Source organism: Chlorocebus sabaeus, chromosome 9, assembly GCF_047675955.1.
Source record: "Chlorocebus sabaeus isolate Y175 chromosome 9, mChlSab1.0.hap1, whole genome shotgun sequence".
Classification (NCBI taxonomy): domain Eukaryota; kingdom Metazoa; phylum Chordata; class Mammalia; order Primates; family Cercopithecidae; genus Chlorocebus; species Chlorocebus sabaeus.
In genome coordinates, this window is record NC_132912.1 from 79,648,401 (window position 1) to 79,661,112 (window position 12,712).

Sequence of the window (12,712 nt, forward strand, 5' to 3'; positions counted from 1 at the left end):
CCGGGCGCGGTGGCTCACTCCTGTAATCCCAGCACTTTGGGTAGCTGAGGCGGGCAGATCACGAGGTCAGGAGATCGAGACCATCCTGGCTAACATGGTGAAACCCCGTCCTTACTAAAAAAACACAAAAAATTAGCCGGGCATGGTGGTGGGTGCCTGTAGTCCCAGCTACTGGGGAGGCTGAGGCAGGAAAATGGCGTAAACCCGGGAGGCAGAGCTTGCAGTGAGCTGAGATCCGGTCACTGCACTCCAGCCTGGGCGACAGAGCGAGACTGTTTCAAAAAAAAAGGGGGGTGGGGGATGAAATGTGAACTATTTCCAAAACTTGATCATTTATATTAAAAACTAAAAGACTATTTCCATTTTTTTAATAGTTTCACTCAGGGCTGGTACAACGGCACACACTTTGGGAATACTATTTGACCAACTTATCTCCTTTTATTTATTAAATTCACTATTTGGGTAATTTAAAAAATGATTTTGTCACCTTTCCTTCCATCCAATTTTTCTCCTCTCTCTCATCCCTTTTTTCAAGTAGGTTTTCAGCTTTAACAAATAAGAATACATGACAGCACTGACGTTTGAATTTTAAACAAACTGAATAATCTCTTGGTACAAGTATGTCCCAAATATTGCGTGGGATATTTGAATGTAACTGGGTGTCCTCTATTTTATCTGGCAACCCTAAACCCAAGGCAAATGATAGCCATCAGTGAGTAAATAATGAAACTGTCAGTTTAATTTAATAAGAAGAACATGGAAAGAATTCATTCAGTGCTCATTGAACATGTTTTTAAGTATTTCCAAATTAAAAGTATAAAGCCTTTTTGAGACTGCTATGTCTTCTGTATTTTTATAATAATTTCAACATGAGGAGTGTGATAACCCTGGTACTCTGGTCTGCCATAAACTCTTTTACTCCACTCAGAGCACTTTCATTTTACAAAGGAGGAAACTGGACTCAGAGAAGTGACTTGACTTGCCCAGGGAAATTCTCCCACAGGAGCTGATAGCTGCCAGGCTTGAGGCGTTTTCTATTTTCAAACCAATGGTCTGGATTCTCACCAGGCTAATGTTCATTGTATTTGTAGAGCCAAATAAATAAATAATAAATAAAACTACACACACACACTTTTAAAAAAAGGTAATGGTTATAATTAGCCAGGTTTACCACTTTAATTGATTAAACCACAATAACACGGAATAGAGTTAAAATAAATTTAAAGCTTAAAATTATACTGGATATAACTTAATGTTTCTTTTAACAGGGCATTTTACTATCTCTCAATATCTCAGTCCCTCATTAATGTGTAGGGGGAAAGAGTATAAACTGAAAGTGAATTTCAAAGGGTTTTTCATGTCTCTGTGTTTCTATTTATAAACTATTGTTCAGGATATATATGCTTTTTTTTCATCATTAGCCACCGCAACTGTTTTATTGAGAAGAAACATCAAGCCCAGAAATATTACAGTATAAATAAGATACTGTTATTACTCTATACTGTTATCACTGTAATAACAGTATACTGTACACTGTAATTACAGTATAAACAATAATGCTTATAAGAGCAACAGGTGTGATAGATTTCTTTCTATAGAAAGCAGAACTCCTTATCTTCACAGTACATGGCGTATCACCTCTGTTATTAAAAAGAGGAATTGTTTGGATTGAGGTTTTGAAAACTGTTAAGACAAAAGTCGCTTAGGTACTACTTTTTATTTCCTAGGAGTGTCTCATTTGGTATTCATCCCATACAAATGCCACTGTTTCTTCAGGTGCCGTGTAACTTCAGAGAAAGGCATGAGAGAAGCAGGGCCTTCAGCAAAGATATGGGATTGGCCAAGAATTAAGAAGGAAGGAGCCTCACTTTAGAACTAATGGGGTCTTGTGTGTATGGCTTATTCCCCCACTGGATAGATATGGGTATTTAAACATCGAGAAATCTTTATTCTCTACTGAGTAGTTGAGAATAAACGATACACTCACAAGGAGGCTAGCCTTACCCACGTTGTCCATATATTTAAATCAAATTTTATAATAACTCCATCTGTTGAAATGGGCTGTGTGTTTTTCCTCATGACTCTCCCATTTTATCTCATCAACCCGACCTTGCTGGCACAAGATACAATCACTGTAGTATCCTGCTTGTTTCATCAGAAAGTGGAGCAATAGTTTAATTTGTTAAGGAAATAGCAAGAAGTGAACTAAAGATTGCATTTTGTATTTTTCTACAAATTGTGTTTTCTTTGAATTCGTGCTTATGAGGGCATATCACTCATCGACACCTGATCCACAAGTATCAGCTGCTTGTCAAGGACCCCGAGACTCCTGAAGTTGTCACCTCATAGAGATCAGTTCTCTTCAACTCTACTCAACCTTTAATCTACATGAAACTTTGGATATATAAAATACTAAGGTAGTTTACCTGAGTTTGATATCAGAATTTAAGATGAGCTGTAGCCCATTAGTCTTTCAAGTACACAGGGTGATGTCATGCATTGTAATCAGCAGTACTTTGAATGAATAAGGAAGGGTAAATATAAAATGCTAATTATATGAAGGTAGAATCTTTCTCTGTCAGTAGTACCCACTTTAAGATGAATAATAACTTTCTAAGTATTTGACCTGTGGCAAGTGACTTGCTCTTTTTGATCCTCGGCTTCCTCATCTGTAAAATGGGGATACTAGTGGTGCCTTCTTCATTAAGTCATTGTGAGGAGTTAATGAAAGTGAGTGTAAAAGGACTTGGCTCCACCCCCGACATATAGTGGGTACTTACTAAGTGCTAATTAGTATTATTACAGCTTAAAAAGACAGGTGGTGATCTTGGTGTTTAATATTATCATGCACACTAGTCCCATACTTGTTTATGACACTGTAATCTTTGTGAAACATTTTTTATGATCTCAAAGTGCCTTTTCATGGGTGATCAGTGTTGACAGTGATCACAGTAGAACAGATAACACTTTATAAGACAGTTTTTAAAATCCAGCTTTAAAATTCCAGCTTTGTCATAAATCATACAGATAGCCTTTATATATGAGTGATTAGAAGAAATTATAACTAAGGTGTCTTATAAAAGTTTTATCATTTACCATTCTTTTTTGGGGGGCGGGGGTGGTGACAGAGTCTCCCTCTGTTGCCCAGGCTGGAGTGCAGTGGCATGATCTCAGCTCACTGCAACCTCCGCCTCCCGGATTCAAGTGATTCTCCAGCCTCAGCCTCCTGAGTAACTGGGATTACAGGCACCTACCACCAGGCCCAGCTAATTTTTTGTATTTTTAGTGGAGACGAGGTTTCACCATGTTGACCAGGCTGGTCTCGAACTCCTGACCTCAGGCAATCTGCCTGCCTCGGCCTCCCAAATCATTTACCATTATTAACAACCATTGACTATGCACTTTCCTGCCCAAAGTGCCATTCAAAGCACCATGGGGATGGAGAAGCAACGAAGCTTCCGTGCCTCTCACCAAATCTTCAAGCTCCTCTAAGATTGATACTGTGACAGGATGTGAGCCTTAGCCCCTGATCCCTGGAGTCATCGGCTTATGTTTACAAGCTAAGTGATTGTGCACCGTCGATGCTGATCCTTAAGTGTTTAATGGCTTAGGTCACCCACATGTGATACTGTTAGCTACTTGACCATAAAGGGGGAGTTTACCAAATGATAAATTTTGGTCATATGAAATATTAAAGTAGGCATAAATATTTACAGAGCTAAGGAGACTCTGAAATTGTGTGCAGAGACAAGGATATTATTGAGTCCAGCGTAAGAAGTGAGGTCATCTTTGCTTTTAGATTAGGAACCATTATGAAAGGAGGAGTGGTGCCAATTCAGGAAAGCCTCACAATTCAGCTTCTTTCCAGGAACTGATGGGTAGGTCTCCTTCCAGGACACTGGTGTTTCTAAAGCACTTGTATTCCTTTTGAAGTGGTATCTATATACAAGTTAGTGCACTACACACTAAATTACTTCAAAAGCTTTACATCCACATAGTCAGAAGATCAGGGTTAGAATTTTGTATTGGTCAGAATTCTGGGTCCCCCTCTGCTAACAGAGAGCCAGTCACTTATCCTCTGGGAAATGTCTTTTCCCCATCTCCCCCATTTGGAATAATTCTTGAGGTTGTCATAAAGATTAAATGACATGTATATTACAGATGCTTGGTAGGCAGGAAAATGTAATATGAACATAGGGGAAATTATTTGTCTGAAATAGGGTGTTGTGTATGTATCTGTAGTCCACTTATTTTCCTTGTTTCTGCATGTAGTTAGCTAACTTGTACAGATGGGAGAACACACAGCAGTTGCAAGTCAATGGCAGAGCAAAATATTCAAACCTCAAATACTAAACTTTCTACCTCATACAATTTGGTGGAAGCTTTTATGTATAATACTTACAGTCAGCATTTGGGGAGGGAGGAGTTAGGGGAATGGTATAGTTGCTATATTATTAACTTTTGGCACTCCCAAATCAAATGATACCCTATGCTGCACAGCATTGTTTAAGGGGCCTCATAATGAGCCCATTTTTACACTTATGAGTAGGTGTAGAGCTTTACATCTTACAAAACATTTTCCACAAACATTATTTCATTTAGCCCTCTTAACGACTTTTTGGAAAGTTATTATTCTTGTCCCCACTTGATATATGGAACTTTGCAGTGCAGTGGGTTAAGGAAATAGCACAGAATTATATCCTAGTTAGTGAGATGGCCAAAATACAATTCCGTTTTCTTTCTCTTTGTGTTACCCTCTCATCCCTTTAATCTGTGTTTCGTTTTTGGTTTTTTAAACTTGTTTCATAAAAAGAAACAGTTATATGAAACAGGTGGTCAGGCAAGATAGCCTTAAACATGCTATGACACATAAATGTAATTTTTAATTAGGTAAAGTTGAAATCTAGCATTAACACCTTTTGTAATATTAAGAATGTAGTTCATGAAATAAATTTCTCTCTCAAATGTAGATTTTTTCCAGTACAAAATCATAGTTTTGCTTATTAAAAAGTCAAAGATACACATTATACATTAAACTGTTGTCTTTTTCTTTTCTGGAGTTGTGACATACACGTTTTTCAATCTGCTAAGCCATGCCTAAACAAAGTCAGAGAGATGACCATAAAAACTGTTTGCTACCTCCTCTTATGCATGTTAAGTTAGACCAGTGGAACACCATCTTGGTAGGATAAATTTTGACAGAAAGACTGTAGTTAGAGTTGCAGAATTTGCAAAATCACATTTTTACCAAAATCACCCTACCCCAACAGAAAACCTAATGAATGAATCCACACAGAAAGGACTTTAGGCAAACCCACACAAATAATTTAACATGCTATAAGAAAAGGATACCTTTTGGTCTATTTTCAGTACATAGCCTGCATTTCGTTGGTGCCCAGTAAAATAGAAACTGCTATGGAAAAGACACTTTGTCTTCATAGAACTAACAATGAAAAATGCACAGTATCTAATGCTTCTGTCTTTAAATGGGTAATCGTAGGAAATGCCAAGAATAGATCCATTAGGTTAACCTGAGTATTCATCTATAAATCTGTTTCCAAAATTATACTTTTTTTTTTTTTTTTTTTTTTTTTTTTTTAAAAAGAAGCTTCTCCTGGAAACCACATCAACACCAACAGTCATAACTGGACTACAAACCTAAGAGTTAATGTCCACCTGTAGCTTTTAGGGAAAAGACATCACTTTTTAGTTGATTCCCACAACCAAAACTTGCTCTGACTTCCCCCACAACAGTGGGAAGACATAGGAGCTTTAGAGATCTGAAGAGTTGGTCTGAGTAATACCTGAAATAATTCCCAAGTAGTCAAAATCCTGCAGAGCTCGGCCACTCAGACTGAAGGGTTTTTCACTTTTACCCCAAACTGTGCAAAACTATGCACATATGCAAAAACTATGAACACACAGATTTGTTCAAAGACAGCCTGTGGTATTTGGGACAGAAAGGGTTAGTGATGGTAGGTTACGCCATGATGTTGACATATCCATGACATGAAAGCTGGGGAAGGGACCCTAGATGGAAGGCTGGACATCATCTTGTTCGAGACTAGTCTCACTCAGAAGCACCTTGGAGAAGTATATACTTTAGCAGGAATACTAGAGTGACTGAACGCAATAAGGTATTTTAGGAGAAACAGGTCCCAGGAGGTCAAGTCATTTTCCTTATGACCCATCAATACTTAGCATTAATGAAGAGCCTCAGAACAGTCAGTCTTTCCTGTTTGTCCTCACTAGCTGGAGCCCAACAGCCTGTTAGGCCCGTGCTGTCCAGACTGACCTCATTGCTAGAAGCTAACATGTAAAATGATTTGTACAAGGCAGTTGCCACTAAACCACTGCTAAAGGCCAGTTCCCAGCCTTCTTATTCTCCTCCATAGTCCAGAAGCATTTCCTTAAAAGTCAGAAAATCCATAAGCATGAGCAGCATAAATATGTCACCAGCAGAGCAGACATAAATATGTCTTCCTCTTTAGGGCGCCAAAAAGTTGTCGGGTGTTATTAAAGCCACTGGCTTAACTGCAAAAATCTACTCCAACAACTGTTTCTCAATATACCTTTCTACCAAACACTTATTCTTTAAAATGGGGCCATACATGAGCGTATTCTCTTTTGTGCTTCAAACCCCTATTAGTACTAGTCCCCAAAATTTCTCTGTAACACCTGGAACTCATCATCCAGGATAATTTCTTGTAAATAGCCAATGACAGCATCACATGCTGCATCCAGAGCAGAGAGATGGACAGCATGAATCTCTCTTCTTAGGTTAGCTCTGATTGAACAAAGCCACTGCTGTGTCCAGCTGCTTTGGCCCCAGGAGGCATCTGCACCTGTCACAAGGCTCAGCTTCGGCTACACGTGGCTAAGGTCTCCCTGTGTCTTACCAACCATTGAAATGCAGTCTTATAAAATAATCCTGAAAAGACCCTTTCTATAGGAGTTTTATGTAAGTACTTCTCTTACCTAAGAATGTTCTTGATAAAATTGATGGCAATAGAAATGTTGAACAATACATTTGAGTTGAAAATAGAGTTCCCTTGGGATGGTAGTACTTAATTTGCAATTTGAAAATTCTACCACCCCAGAATGTATTTTTTAAAACTCTTAAAAACTCAACAGTAAAAAGACAGACAATCCAATTATAAAATAGGCAAAAGACTTGAGCAGGTATTTTAGCAAAGAGGAGATAAGAATGGCAAAAAGGCCAATGAAAATATATTCAACATTATTATTCATTGGGGGAATGCAAATTAAAACTTACAATGAGTTGTCTCTGCACAACTATTATAACAAGTGAAACTTTTTAAAAAATGATGACAATACAAATGTTACTGAGGATGTGGAGATCTCTCATACATTACTGGTGGAAATCTGAACGGTGCAGCCATTTTGGAAAATGGTTCAGCAGTTTTTTATTTAGCATGTGACCTAGCGATTGCATTATTCAGTATTCATCCCACAGAAATAAAAACTTATGCTCACACAAAACCTATACACAAATGTTTATGGAAGTGTTTTTCATAATATTAATAGCAAAATACTGGGAACTACTCAAATATCCTTCAGTGGGTGAATGGATAAACAAACTCTGGTACATCCATGCAATAAAAATTTATTCAGCAATAATAAGGAATGAACTACTGATATGTTCAACACCGTGGATGAAACTCAAGAGCATTATGCTTAGGAAAAAAAAGTAAATCTCAGAACATTACATACTTACGTTCCCATTAATATAACAATCTCACAATAATAAAAAAGCTCTAGAGATGGACAACAGATTTATGGTTGGGGGTGCAAATATAAAGAGGTAGTATGAGAGGATTCTTTTGTGATGGTGGAACAATTCTATGTCTAGAGTGTGGGATTTTTTTCTTTTTTTTTCTTTTTTTTTTTTGAGACGGAGTCTAGCTCTGTCGCCCAGGCTGGAGTGCAGTGGCCGGATCTCGGCTCACTGCAAGCTCCGCCTCCCGGGTTTACGCCATTCTCCTGCCTCAGCCTCCCCAGTAGCTGGGACTACAGGCGCCCGCCACTGCGCCCAGCTAGTTTTTTGTATTTTTTAGTAGAGACGGTGTTTTACCATGTTAGCCAGGATGGTCTCTCTCGATCTCCTGACCTCGTGATCCGCCCGTCTCGGCCTCCCAAAGTGCTGGGATTACAGGCTTGAGCCACCGCGCCCGGCCTGTGGGATTTTTTTAATCCTATGACTTTGATAAAATGGCTGCCATAAAAGCTAATCTAAAGTTTTTAAGTCACCTTTGTGCAACAGAAACATGAAAGTGTTTAAATACACAATGTTGCTTTAATTCCACTTAGGTACTATTTTTTATGTTTACTTAAAGGGAATGGTACTGATTCTATCAGCAAGCAATGATTTTAGTATACAAAAATTGATCGTTTCATGGAAATAACAAGAGCAGGGATACACTCATGGCAGTGATTACAGGCGTTATTTGCTATGATTCCCTTTCTCTCTTCTCCTATTGGCAAAATACAGTCTGTACTACTTGCTGCATTTTCTTCAACTTTTCCAGTCTGAGGTTTTATACGTAAAGTTTGGGGCTGCATAGTACCATGTGGCAACGTCTTTCTTTGATCACTGCCCTTGTTTGGAAGGACTTCCTAGAACAATGACTTTTACTCTGCTGTGTCTGAATTACTGTTGATACCAACTTATTTTCTTGAAAGTGCTTCCAGTTTCCCTCAGATTTAGGCACTCAACTAGGTAATTCCAAGATGGCTGACTTTCTTTATCCCCTTTAGAAGAAACATGTTTTGGAAGCCTGTGAGCCTTGGTGTGCCCTGGGGGTGGAGGTCAAGAGCTGAAGGGTACCCTGCCAGGTGGGGTCTTTGTGTGTCTTTCTGGTATAGGCACCTGCCTATTATTTAAGAGAAGTATGACACTGAACTCTTTTTAGTTTAGAACTGAGAAAATGGAAGAAACTGAGGAAAAGCAGGCTGTTAAAAAGCAGTCAGTGATAAAATAAGACTTTGGCACAGACCACCCCAGGTGCAAATGCAACTGTCAAGACATCGGAAAACTAACTTCTCCATGCCTGTTACCTCGTCTGTAAAATAATTAGGATAATAATAGCATCTGCCTTGTCAGTTGTTGTGGGGATTACATGAGAAAATGTGTTTTAAGCCACCCAGCCCTGTGCCCACCACATATGGGGGCCGCCATACATGTTGATTCCCATTTCTTTTGAGTTTCTACCCTATTTTTTAGCTGCCAGAGCAGTTTGAAGAGAAATGGCTTGCAATGAAGAGGGCTGATTGCTAGGAGTGAACAGGGTTAATTAACTTTTCCCAAGAAATTTGTACCTGAAAAGAATGTATTTTGATTAAGCCTTTCAAGATGGAGTCATTTTGCAAAATACTAAGGGAAGTCAGTTTGTGGTTTTTTTTTTTTTTTTTTTTTTTTTTCTGAGACTGAGTCTTGCTCTGTCACCCAGGCTGGAGTGCAGTGGCGCAATCTCAGCTCACTGCAACCTTCACCTCCCAGGTTCAAGCGATTCTTCTGCCTCAGTCTCCCAAGTAGCTGAGACTACAGGCATGTGCCACCACGCCCAGCTAATTTTTTTTTTTTTTTTTTTTTTTTTTTTTTTTTTTTTTTTTTTTTTTTTTTTTGAGACGGAGTCTTGCTTTGTCGCCCAGGGTGGAGTGCAGTGGCCGGATCTCAGCTCACTGCAAGCTCCGCCTCCCGGGTTTACGCCATTCTCCTGCCTCAGCCTCCCGAGTAGCTGGGACTACAGGCGCCTGCCACCTCGCCCGGCTAGTTTTTTGTATTTTTTGGTAGAGACGGGGTTTCACCGAGTTAGCCAGGATGGTCTCGATCTCCTGACCTCGTGATCCGCCCGTCTCGGCCTCCCAAAGTGTTGGGATTACAGGCTTGAGCCACCGCGCCCGGCCCTAATTTTTGTATTTTTAATAGAGACGGGGTTTCACCATATTGGCCAGGCTGGTCTCGAACTCCTGACCTCGTGATCCGCCCGCCTCAGCCTCCCAAAGCGCTGGGATTACAGGCGTGAGCCACCGCGCCGGGATGGGAAGTCAGTTTTATGCCAAGTAAATGATCACCCACCTCTTGGATGTGTTCTTGGAGTAGACACCTGTGCTTGACTTTTCACTACTCTCTCTGGTATCAAAGACTACGACCTTGGTAACTCCATTTTCAAAGATACTGCCATGGAAATGGCTTAAACAAAGGAGGTTACCGGTGATACCTTTCCTCATAAAAACATTGGATTCCACTATTTTCTGGGGTCTCTGGGGATTCAGAGAGCACCAGGCAAGCCTTTGACTTCAAGAGAATATAAGCAAGCGAGGAAGAATAGAAATATCCACTGGACTGGAATTCACCTGGGAATCTTGGCCGTAGGGTAATTCATCAGGAAACTGAAGACGCCTTCCTGGAAGAAACTGAGGGACGGAGAAGTGTGTTTGCTTTTAGAATTTTTTCACGCATCCTGTTTTTGGGGGGATAAGCCAAAGAAGTAGCCCTTATAACAGGATGGGCTCTCTTTTTCCCAGTCCTTCAGTATCTCAGGAACACATTACCTGAGAACTGGTGAGGCCAAGAATGACATTGTTTCCATCTTTGTATCCCCCGCTCTCCGCATACAGCCTACACAATAAAGGTATATTAAATGAATATATTCATTCCTCTGGGTAGCTGAACACAGTCGTGTCTTTATTCCCCAGTGGTCTCTTTGCAGGCTGGGAGTGATAGGTTTTGTTAGGCATACTAATTTTAGTAGGCTGACTGAAAGCTCCCTGAGGGCAGGAACCCAATTGGTTGCTTTCATGTCACCTCTTTAGAGCTTGGTAAGACACCTGGCATCTTGTCACTCTATAAGCATTTATGCGAATGCATGAAAACTACCCCTGGTTCTGTCCTCAGAACTCACCGTCAGCCTGGGAGAGAGCAGTTTCTGTGAGGAGGCATGGGCTGTCTGTGGAAGGCCACAGTCAATTTCACCTCCTCACTCAGCCGTTTGCAGGAGGTTGTAAATCACCTCTGTACCCGGGTCGGGGTCAGTGGTGCGTCCCTACGCCCCCTGCTGGGACCCCTCCGGCCAAGTCGCAGAGGAAGGTAACCCAGAATGGAGGAGCCGGCCAGCACGTGCAGCCGCCCAGGGAGGAGGAGGCTGGGCTAACGCAGCCCTTAGTCAGCAGCTGGGCTCGGTTTTGAAACAAAAGCCAATGTCCTCCCTCGGAGTCCGCGGCCGGTCAGCTCCTAGGGGGAAGAGAGCCATGCTGCCCAGCCGGTTAGTGGCCCAACTTACTTTTCCAAAGCCTGGGACAAAGGGCCAGCAAAGGCACGGGAGTGGATGGGATGTAGGGGATGGGGTACGGGGACACAGATGGCCCAGACTCTCCCCTCCCGGCAGCGCGGGGAAAGGGCGGGGGTCTCCCATGCTCTGTGTCGGTTTGTCCCGGGCGATCCGCTTCCGTGCCCGGGCCCGTCGGGTCTGTGTAGAGCCGAGGCACCTTTGCCACCCGTGTCCCAGAGCACAGACACACCAGGCCCCGGTTTCATGAATGAAATCCAATCGTGTGGATATAAATAGCCGCGAAGGCTGCTAACGTCACAGTGCGAGCGGCGGCCGCCACGGCGGCGGAGCGAGGTGCCGGGTGCTCCGTTCCGCCCGGCTGCCCCGCCTGGGAGCGGGGTGGGGGCAGGCGAAGGGGAGGGCTGCGGGTGGAAAGGGGCGAGCCCCTCTCGCCCGGGACTGGGAAGAGCGGCCGCGGCGCCGGGCGAGGCGGCAGGGCGAGGCAGTGCCATGCTGCCTTTGTGCAAAGTTGGGCGGCGGGCGGCGCGCCGCGCGCAGGGGCCCCGCACACCCGCGACCGCGCGCAGCCGTGGCTGCTGCTGAGTGGCGGGGGCCCCCCCGCTCCCCCCGGCCCTTGAAGGCGGAGAGAGCTCGCGTCTCGCTCGGCTTCAGGGTAGGTTCTGTGTCGTGAGTGCTCTATGCTATGAAACTTCTCCGAGCAGCCGCTGCGGAGCCCCCACCGCCCCGGCCCCAGCGGGTGGCAAGTGCGGGCCCTGGGCCGTGCCACGCGGCCAGCAGCGCCCTGAGAGAGAGTTGTGGGACCGAGCCGCTAGGGGGGCCGCCCTCGCCTCTCCGAGAGGCCAGGAACCCTCCCATCAGAGGCGAGCACAAGAGATTTCTAGGAGCGCCCGCACAGCCGCACCCCTAACTTGGAGCTGAGAAAATGTACAACAGGCACCCTTATCAGGCTGGCTGCGCCAGGGAGGGGGTGGTGCCGCGCCGACGAGAAGGCGCTTCCCCTTCGAAGGCTAGTGTGGGGAGGCAGGGCGGGTACCGGAGGACCCGAACAGGGGAATAAGCTAGCCCCTTTGGCGCTTGCACCCTCTTGAGAGTTGACTGGCCAGCCCACAGTTTGGCGTTCCCCTCCCCTCCCCCGCAACCCCGTGTCTATGGAGTCTGTTGTGAGTTGCTGTGACAACAGGAGAAGCTGCCATGAGGGGCTTGCAGAACACCTTACCTTGTCTGTGTGTGCTCAGCTTTGGGGAAAACAACCAAGGGGAGATGTGCAGGCAAGAGAATCCAGCCCTCTGCCCCCCGAAAGGAAGTGGAAGGCAGGCACAACTATGTAAAAATATATCATTAGATCCTACTGTTAGCTGCACCGTTTTCATCCCCGGCAGTATCAAACATCTCAACTGAGG

General features: G+C 43.4%; 1 protein-coding gene across 17 annotated transcripts in view; it reads left to right on the forward strand.

Annotated features, from left to right (window-relative positions):
- The window catches only part of RHOBTB1 (Rho related BTB domain containing 1), a 132,341-nt gene that overhangs the window by 45,527 nt on the left and 74,102 nt on the right, over nucleotides 1-12,712 (forward strand). For 9 of the 17 annotated variants that reach the window (XM_073019115.1, XM_038009188.2, XM_073019116.1 and 6 more), the window contains exon 1: nucleotides 11,720-11,964. The exons of 4 other annotated variants lie outside the window; for them this stretch is intronic. The gene's annotated coding sequence lies outside the window, so the exon portion shown is untranslated. Of the gene's footprint in view, nucleotides 1-11,179; nucleotides 11,286-11,719; nucleotides 11,965-12,712 lie in introns of those variants that run through there. 4 more of the 17 variants (XM_073019117.1, XM_073019118.1, XM_038009204.2 and 1 more) reach the window with 1 other exon arrangement.